Here is a 9,912-nt window from a genome sequence, read left to right as displayed (position 1 = left end):
CTTGCACAAAGTTTTTAAAATCCAATAAATATCCTCAAGGACTCCATTTTATAATAAATTTTGCAGAAGACACAGTTCTTTACAGTGAAATGCATTAGGGTGAAGTGTTTCAATTTTATAACACAGTTGTATTTTATGGGACATTCATATCCACAGTAAAAGATCTAGATTATTTTGCCTTTTTCAAAAGGGAGTTGAATGTGCATTAATACTCCATGACCTTATAGTAAGTTGTGGACATTTACTTCTTATAGCTAAATGGGGAGAAACTCATATAAATAGAATCATAAAGCCATATGATTGCTTGGATAGGAGTGACCCTAAAGATCATCCATTTCCAACATCCCAGTCTTGAGCACAGACACCTTTTACTAGAACAGGTTTCTCAGGGCCCTATCACATCTGGTTCTTTGATATATTAATTTTTAGGGGTTTTGGCAACACATTACCAAAAATGGAACATAAAACCAAACAAAAAACATTAATATCTATAAATTTTTCCTATCGAGTTAACTCAATATGTATTGTGATCACAATATCCATTACACATACACTTAAGAAATACTTACTTAAAGAATATCATTAAAAGAATTTAGAAAGTTCCATAATTCATATTGGGTTAAAAGAAGATGAATTGCAACTAAAAACAAAGTGTAATTAATTTTATTGCCAAGGATATTTTCACTTAATGCATTTTATCCTTAGCTGTACAAAAAGCAGAGTATTAAAGAACTTTACAAACACTCATCATAACTTTGCCAAATGTTTTTCTTTTCTATTACTTAAAAAGTTCTGCATATTCAAAAAAAATAATGGTAACAAAGATTTAAAAAAAATATATAAAATCGATTCTATGATTTCACACAAAACTTATCCATTTCATTTTTCAGGAATTCAAACACACAATTTTTGAAGCTGCACTTGTCAACTGCCCACTGTAGTAATTTTAGCTGTCTAGATAATATTCCACTTGTTCCTCACATAGTTATGTCGAGCAAGCAGTGACAAGTATAAGTACAATGAAAGCTCAATCCAAGTGCACTTATTTCTCCATAACTGCACAGTTATGATATATATATATATATATTCTTCCATGCAATACGACTTCAGAGAAACCAGTTTTTAAATTAACTACTCAGAAAGACTACTGTCTTTATCTCATTCCTTTCTGCTTGGGTCTTAGGATGCAAACTTAATTCCATGACCACAGCAGTCCTGTACATCAAAAGGCTAGTGCTCAGTTAACAGTGACTTTACTGATTTTTCTCTTTTTTCAGTTTGCAAGTGTTAGATCTTTTTACTCTCTACACTGTTGAATCAAGCTCAAAGAAACCCCCAAAAATTCACTACCTACTGACTGCTTTTCTGAAATGAAGTAACACAGTGATGTTCATTTTCTAGATGGGTCCAAAGGCAGAGAAGGCACAGGCCTTTTACTATCTTCTAAAATAAAGGAATTTAAGTATTATTTTATTTCAGCATTTGCTGCCAAAATAGCTGAAAGGACATAGGCATAAGAGATAAGGTTAAAAGTCATATTAAGGATCCATATTTCAGAGGACTCAGTAGAAGGCTAAGCAATGATTTTATCAGCTGTAAGCACACAAAATTTCCAGATGCCCGGCTAGGCAAACAGTTCTGTGAACTGCAGAAAATAAATGATGATGTACAGAAGGCCTTCCCCAGCATAAAATGCTGGTGTGGAATATATTTAACACCGGTTGGAGTTTTGCAAGTTTTCTTCTCAAACTCTACTTGGTCCCTACAATATGATGTTTATTTCAGTCTTAGAACTCATATTCTAAACAGTAAGCCCATAAAATTAATTCTAGTTTTTTTCAAATCCTAGGCCCAAAATGTAAATCTCTTGCAGTTTCACAGTGCCTGGAAAATAGAAATAGTTTCCTTAAATTATAGAGTTTTCAGAAAAAAATAAGAAAGAACCAGTTTTGGTGAATCTTTCCTCAGGAACATTTAATGCAAGGGGCAACATCTCATATAAAATGTTTGACAAAAAATATTTTATAAGCATTGTATAGGCATTTATGCTACAGGCCCCAAGTGATCACAAGAATACCAGCATTGTTCAGCATCAACACAGCTGGAATGGAGACTTAAAGGGAGCTTTTGATACTGATGTGGTAACTTCAAAGATTTACGCAAATATTCCAAATAATATGACTCAGAATCAAGAAGTTTGGTGAAGTGTTCTGAATGTGACATTCAGGAGGGAACTCAGAAAAAAATTCCATTGCCTAGTGTGGAATAATTCCTTTTGTATGGCAGTGTGAAGGTCACTGTGACAGAAAGCTTTATAGCACAGTATCAGGCACATAATGTGTAACAATGCATACAAAATCCTGCCCTTCTTCACATTATTTCTGATTTAGTTCTTTGGTATTAAATTTACGTCTCTGACAACTGAAAAATATTTAATAACATTCACAATGAGAGCACTGCATTTAATGAAACAAGGTTTTGCCCAGAAATTCAAGACTTGCATTGCAACAGAAACAGCAATCAGTTACTTTGCATTTAAATAACTAATTATTAGGGAAAGGAGAGGACATTTTCATATTGGTATGTTACGTCAGGTATTTTATAATTAATCCCCTAGAGCTAGTCAAAAGGTTTGGACACAGAATCTTCAGAAAACCCAAGTGCAAATGCAGGTGAGACCAAAATTAAATCAAGTTTTAAAAATCAGTGATCCTCTTGTCCAGCTGACCATTTATTTACAATTATATTTCTAAAACACTCTTGGCTCCAAATCAAATTTGTCTGTACTAAGGCTGGCACTGCTGTTCACAGGTTATTACAATTGGATGAGACAACCATATTTGAGGCACCCAAATTTAGGGAATGCCAATGTACTCTAAAATAAATATTTCAATCAAGATATTTATATGTGTGTGTATATTATATATATGCACATTACCTGTATTGTAATATATATTGTATACATATTGCATCTATATAGTATACAAAGTATTCATATCACATGCAATATATAGTGCATGAAGTTATCTATATTTAAACATTGCATATATAATTCTGAAGGATATGCTACCAAAAAAAATTAAAACTACATATAAAACAATTTTTTGCAGAAGAAATTGTATTGGTTTTATGTGGGGTAGAGTTAACACAGACCTAGATGTTATCAGGACCTAAAAATGCTGGTTACTTTCACTGCCAAGATAATCTACCCTTTCTAGGGTTTCCTGTGAAGTATTTATATAGTCCTCTGTATTTATATGTGTTGCTATTACAACTCCACAGAACCAGAGGTCCCACTCAGCTCTAAGACTTTTTGTTTTATAGTAGAATAAGAAGAACAAAAGATAAAGGCCTTTAATAGCTCTGAGTACTATCTCAAACAATAACTACCCATACAAAATTATTTCCATTATACTCTTATTTCCATTTCCAGTGTAAAAGTTTATGTGTAAACAATTTTCACCTGATTTCACTTACTTCACTTGTGACTTTTAATTTAACTAGATATTTTCTCTTTTAAATTATGTACAGCTAATATGGTCACACAGGTTGACTGTGATAGATGTAGCAAACCCTAGTCACCAAATAAACTTGCTTACCACAGATTTTACCTTTATTAATCCAAAATAACCTGGTCTTACATTTTATATTAATCAATCAGCTTACCCAGTTTAAGTTCTCAAAGTCTTCTAGTCTGAATAGACAATGCTAATCAACACCTACATCTAAGAATGCCACAAGCTTGAACACGGAGGAAGCAGTTGACTCTGCCAAAATTTCTGGTTTAAAGTTCCATTTTTTATTCTCAGATTCTTGTAGTTTTTTCTCCTTTCAAAAATGATTTATGAAAATAAGATGCACATTTATCCTGCTTTATTTGCTCTTGATTTAGTTCTTCAAGCAGAACATTTCTTGTCGTTTAGTCTGTACCACTAAAGCATTTGTATAGTTCTGTGGTTTTGTTCATCTTCCCAGAGTGTCTGTGTGGTACCATTCAGTTCTTCCACATTTTTAAAGAGTGAGAAGATAGCACTTATAATTTTTCTAAAGAGTATAAAGCAAAATCTCTACTTTTTTTGTAAGTGCACATTAAATGGAATCTATGTCAAAAGATGAAAGAACAAATAAAACTCGTCAGGCTTCAAAAGAGCTAAAAGAGTAAAATATTCTTAGTTCTCTTCCCATCTACATTTTACATTATAAAATGAATTCAAAATACAAAGAAACATTTAATTAAATTAGCAGACTGTTAAATTTACTGTAGCCATTTATTGATATTTCCTTGAATTACCTTATTAGAATGGATTCAAGTTCAGTTCTCAGGCCATACCAGACTTCTCTGCATTGAAAACAAACAAACAAAATGTTCCCTTTTATATATGCTGTATTTCAATAGTTTGTTGAGCCAGTCACACTTGAAACACATTATACTAACTTTTTAAAATAAGTTTTTCATGCTGTTATTTCCTTATTAAAAGGCAAGAGTTTTAAAAGAAGGAAAACCATTATACATTAGAAAGTGCACTCCTATAATATGGGCTGCAGCAGCAAAATGTAGATTGTCTGCATGCTATGCATAAATAATTAAAAATCTAAAATAGCCTTTATAGCTAAATCCCTGCTGCAGAAAATATCAGTAGATGAAATTGTTCCCACATGCTATGTTAATGAGATTCACCTGTTAAGCAAATCCAACTGATTAATACCTGCTGGTTTTGAACAGAAACACCTCTGATGATTAGCAGAGCTCCTTTTTGTTCCTTAAAATTACCTTAAGGTGCTGATATTGTAAGTCTTGAAGAGAGCTAGGAGCTTCCAAAAATGTGGTGCATGCAGTCTTTTGAATAAATTTTTAATCAAAAGATGAAGGGGAGAAAGCCCTTCATATTTTTACCTTCTTCAGTAGAATCCTTACAGCATTTCATCAGTATGGAGAGTTTGAAGATATGCTGCTTAATGCATTTACCATGCTGTCAGAATGATCTAGTTCACTCTTCCTCCCTGGCATTCAGCCGTACACTAGGCATTACAGACGTTTTCCTTAGTTTCTAAGCCAGATCTTTTCCAGCCAGATACAGGTGTCTGAGGGAAATCTAAGGGTAATTTTCAACAGAAGGGATGCTATACCAGTGAGATGCATGGAAAGACTGCATCCTGCAGAATTTACTTCTTCTGCTTCTAGGCCAGTGCATTTTCCCAGCAGGTAAAAGTACTTTATAGTAACAAGTGAGTAGATAGGGAAGCAGGGCTGGGATTGGTGGATTAGTGGCAAATCCTTTTATCTGCTCAGCAGAGCAAAGCAATGATGCTACTTCCATTAACAGGAAGCATTCTAACTGCAAGCACAAGCTATTTTATCATGCTGATGTTCCTGTGCACACATGCATACAGTTTGAGTATCCAATTTTGCCTCATTTTTATAGCACTGTATAATCATCTCAATATGACTTGAGCTGAGGCATGAACAGGTAGGGTATTTATTTTGGCCTATGCAAAAACGTTCTATTTTTTGTAAATAGGCATGTATAATATTGTAAAATACAGAAAATTCCTTTGTTTTGGAGGTAGACCAAATTTACTAAATTAACAATTCTGAGCCACTGCAAACATTTGCTTAGAGGATGCCTAGAGGGATTGAAATTATCTTTATCTTATAGTTGCAGCTCTCTTACACTGTTAAATTTAATGAAAATTTAATTTAACCAATTTGTATATAGAAATACATTCATTATGAGGTACCTGGCTTTCTATTTTTTAATTTTCTTTTCCTGACAATTGGTCAGAGAACTCTATGTGGAAAAACTGCCACATGCTGACCTGTGTTTTCTGTCTATACTCAGAATCTTTATTGTCATAGCTTATAAATTCCTGGAGTTAAAAAGAATTTAAAAATAAAAATAAATAAAAGTTACAAAAGTAACTCCTGTATATTCGTTGAACTTCCCAAAATTTTCATCTGCCTTGCACTTTGTGTTGTAAAGAGTCTCTTAAACCATGGCAACTACAACCAACAGATAGTGAAGGAAAAGTAGGAATTTCTGTGTGCTTCACACTCAGTTTCCCTTATCCTATTATTTCTCTTATAACGGATATCTTGTTGTGTTTATACAACAATAAAGTCAACTATCTTAGTCATCTCTAAAAGATTAGTTATTAGGTAGCAATATTTCCCTTTCCTTCCTTAGTAGGCAGTCTGGTTTTCACTTTGTATTCATTATTTTTTATCAATACAGCACGTTCACAAAGGAAGACATGATCTTCATACAGGTAAAGAAAAATTTAGGTTTGCATGAAAGCATGGTAATCTCCAATGTTCACTAGTGCTTGGGACTTGAATGTAGAGCATGTTTTCTGTTTGTTACAGGATTACTTCTATTTTTTATTGTTAAATTTCCTCCATAGGAACATAGCATTCCAAATCATCTGTAGCAGCTTCCCAGTAACATTACAGGACTAAATACACTCACAGGTATGAAATATCTGGTCTTACAGGACCAAATACACTCACAGTTTTCATGTGAAAATAAGATTGCACATGCAGTTTTATAACAATGTAAATACAATATACACTGTACTGCATTTGCATGATGTTCTTTCACATCTGTTCTTAGTTGTAGGCTATATGCAGAATTACAGAATAATTGTTCTGACTTCTATCAAACAGACAGCAATGCAGCATTGAAGATCTTACCTGCACATATTCAGTCCCTGATGAAAACCAAGAGACTGGAAGATCTGTTCCATGCACATTTCCTGCGCAAAGGGACTTGTCCATATTATTGGTCCTACTCATTCTGATTTTCATAGCATGTTAGTTTTCATTACATATTAGTTTTGTGATTATTTCAGGAAGAAGGAGTTTTCAAACAGAAGGAGTTCAAGTTATGCCTTCAAGAGCTAGATGGCTACTTGCATGAAGTGTGCCAAGAAAAGAAATAAAAAGGTAGGACCTGAAAAGAGGTTAAAGCAGAAAGGTTTGGCTGGTTGATTGGTTGAAATTGTGTCACAGGATTTAGGAACTCACATATCCTGTCAGCCAACATCTGAGGAGAAGTGAGAGAGAACGAGTCACTTTAGTTCTTTCTTCAGTCTAAAATTGCTGAGTCCCCAGTCCATTATCCTGATGCTGCACAGATGTTCCAAGACAATTAGAGAGCCACACAGTTCTACTGCATTTTTTTTTTGTCTGGTCAAGCAATTGTGAAGAAGGACTGAGAGTGGAATTGTGGATTCAGGTCAAGAAATTGTGAAGAAGGACTGAGAGTGGAATTGTGGATTCAGGTTTCCATCTTAACATGCCAGCCTACAGAGCTGCAATATCTGAAAGATGTACGCCCCCTGTCCCTCCATATCCCTGTCAAGAGCAAGCAAACACCATAAAAGTGATCAATTTCCAACTGCAAGCCTTTCCCCTTGAAGCAATGCAACCATTGTTCTTGTCTATGAAACACACAATCTGCATTCAAGGTTTTTGGGCAAATTGGAATTTTACTGTTTTTCAGCTTAACAAAATGGATGTCTGTGTATTGAGGACAGTTTATATTTTCATCAATAAGAAACTGCAGCTGTGGAACAGAAGCTGTCACAAGGCATTGACCTGCTGCAACAGCACTACAAGTAAAGTTTGTATGAAACTGTAATGAACACACATCAAGATAATGGGAATATGAGTGCAGACAGAATGACTGTTCAGGGAAATTTCTTTTAAATTTGCAGTCTGATGTGTGTCATTATTCAGCATTCTAAAGAGAGGATAAGGAACATAACCAAAAAATCTGAGCAATTGTTTTGAACTAATTTTTTTTTTGTTGTCAGAAAATATTATCTCATTTGTCTCCAGCAATAATTTCAATAATTTAAAAAATACTTGGTGTATATCAAGTCACTGTTTATCCACGCCACTTAGCAGAATGCAGTATTCTCATGAGGCTTTGGGCTATAAACTTAATGTATAGAACCACCTATGAGTTGTCTATGGGACCTGAGGAATCCTATCCACCTCATGTGTGGATGGACAAAGTACAGACCAGTATACATATCTATGCAATATATGTGTGCATACATATTGTATGTACACACATATATATTCTCAATAATGGAGCTCCACCCTGCTCAGCCAAACTGGGGACAAGGATGAGTAAATTGGTGCTTTCTGGGTTTGCAGGAGTGTCCCATGTATCTGCCTGTAATCTCTGTGGCCAGTTAAGCATATACACATTTATTTATGTGTGCTCTCTCTGTGTGCATGTGTGCAGGAATACATCTTCAGCCTTGCTACTGGTGAACCTGGGGACATGGAACTGTGGCAGACACACCTCTCTCATTCTGTCAGATCTGGTATGATTTATTTTCCAAAAAAGTTAATTATATATAAATATGATTAATTTTTTATCAACACACAGTGGCACCTATTGTATCAGAGAGAGACTGAGCTATGCAGAAAGTATCTGTTGGCAATGGCTATATCAGTAGCTTTTCAATCCCATTATCCCTGCAATTAAAGAGAAACATTAGCTTCAGTGTGGAAAGCCTGCCTTCTTCCAAATAATATCTGTATGATAATGAAATTCATAAGTTCTTTGTAATTTTGCTCGCTCTGGTGATTTTAATATGCCATTATGACAATTTTAGGTAGTTTGAATAAATAAATATTTGTGTAGAATACATAGTCAAAACAATTTTCTTTTCATGGTTGCAAGGTAGATAATGAATGCACTAAATTCCAACACACAATTTTGTTCTTCCTGGTTGAATTTCTATGACTGCAATATTTTTGTTTTGATTATTTTTTTTCCTCACAGAGCCATGGAAAGCTCTTCACCTTAGTTGGATGCAGTTGACTATTTTGCATATCAAATTCATTAACTACCATTCTGTTGAAACTTTTGAAATGATGATGCCTGTCATTTTGCTGTAAAATTCAGTCTGATTCACCAAAACCAAGTTAATATTTTTTCACCATCTGATAATGATGTACGTTTTACTGATTTTATATGTTTTAGATAACTTGAAGATGTTAAAGAAGCTTTAGATTTCTAAATAGATGGGTTTTCATTACTGCCCACACAAAGGATGATCTCCTGTTTTTAATTCATTATGTCAGTACTGCTCTTAGTCCTTGAAATATCTCTGCTGTACAGCTTGGACAAAGCCAACGCAAGCATTTTAAATAATGTCTATTTTCTACTTCACAACTTTGAACAGATTGAAAAAAGAAGACATTCTAAGTCTTTTTAGCAGAAGAATATACTGTTGTTTTGGCTGAACACTCTAACACTTCAAAGCCTCTCTAACACTTCAAAGCTTCTGCACAACCACTTTTCAAAATGGTTCAATGCTTTTATAGACTTTTTAACAGAAGAGCAGTGAGCATGTGTTATAGACAACTTCCCATTTTATTAAAAAAAAATCACATTAAAAAAATACCAGGAGCCCTCCTGCTGTTTAGAAGACACTGACTCACTGTTGAAGTGTTTAGAACAGCTCTGCAAGCAAACAATGGAGTAAACAAATGGAGGAAAATGCACCCTGCTACTCTGTAAGCGTCTGTCACAGTACACAGCCACTCAGTGTTGAGAGGTGAGGGACACAGCCTTGCACAGGTAGACTTGGGTATTTAGGGCTAAGGAGAAAGCTGATGATTCTTGCTGATAGTTCTCTCATATGGAGCAAAAATCAAATATTCATGGGGTTTCATTTCAAAAGTTTCCAAAAGAGAAGAAAAAATTGAGTTATTTAAGCAATAGAAACATATCTACAGACCCTCACTTGCCAAGAGAACATGTAAGCAAGGTCATTAATGGAAGCACAAGTATAGGAATGGCACAATTTCCAATGCTTAGTTGAGTCCATGGGGTGGGAAAATTGGCAAGAAAGAACTCTAAGTGGAATCAGTTTCCTCTTCCATACCTT

General features: G+C 34.5%; 1 long non-coding RNA gene across 1 annotated transcript; it reads left to right on the top strand.

The window, feature by feature from the left end:
• Nucleotides 1-6,904: 6,904 nt before the first annotated feature.
• LOC132084441 (uncharacterized) lies at nt 6,905-9,013 on the top strand. The gene is made up of 3 exons (XR_009420071.1): nt 6,905-6,943; nt 8,256-8,337; nt 8,802-9,013. It is a non-coding gene; the product is annotated as an uncharacterized LOC132084441 (long non-coding RNA).
• Nucleotides 9,014-9,912: the final 899 nt, after the last annotated feature.

This window comes from Ammospiza nelsoni, chromosome 1 (assembly GCF_027579445.1).
Source record: "Ammospiza nelsoni isolate bAmmNel1 chromosome 1, bAmmNel1.pri, whole genome shotgun sequence".
Lineage (NCBI taxonomy): Eukaryota > Metazoa > Chordata > Aves > Passeriformes > Passerellidae > Ammospiza > Ammospiza nelsoni.
Note: the sequence above shows the minus strand (reverse complement) of the source record. Positions and strands in the feature narration are given on the sequence as shown.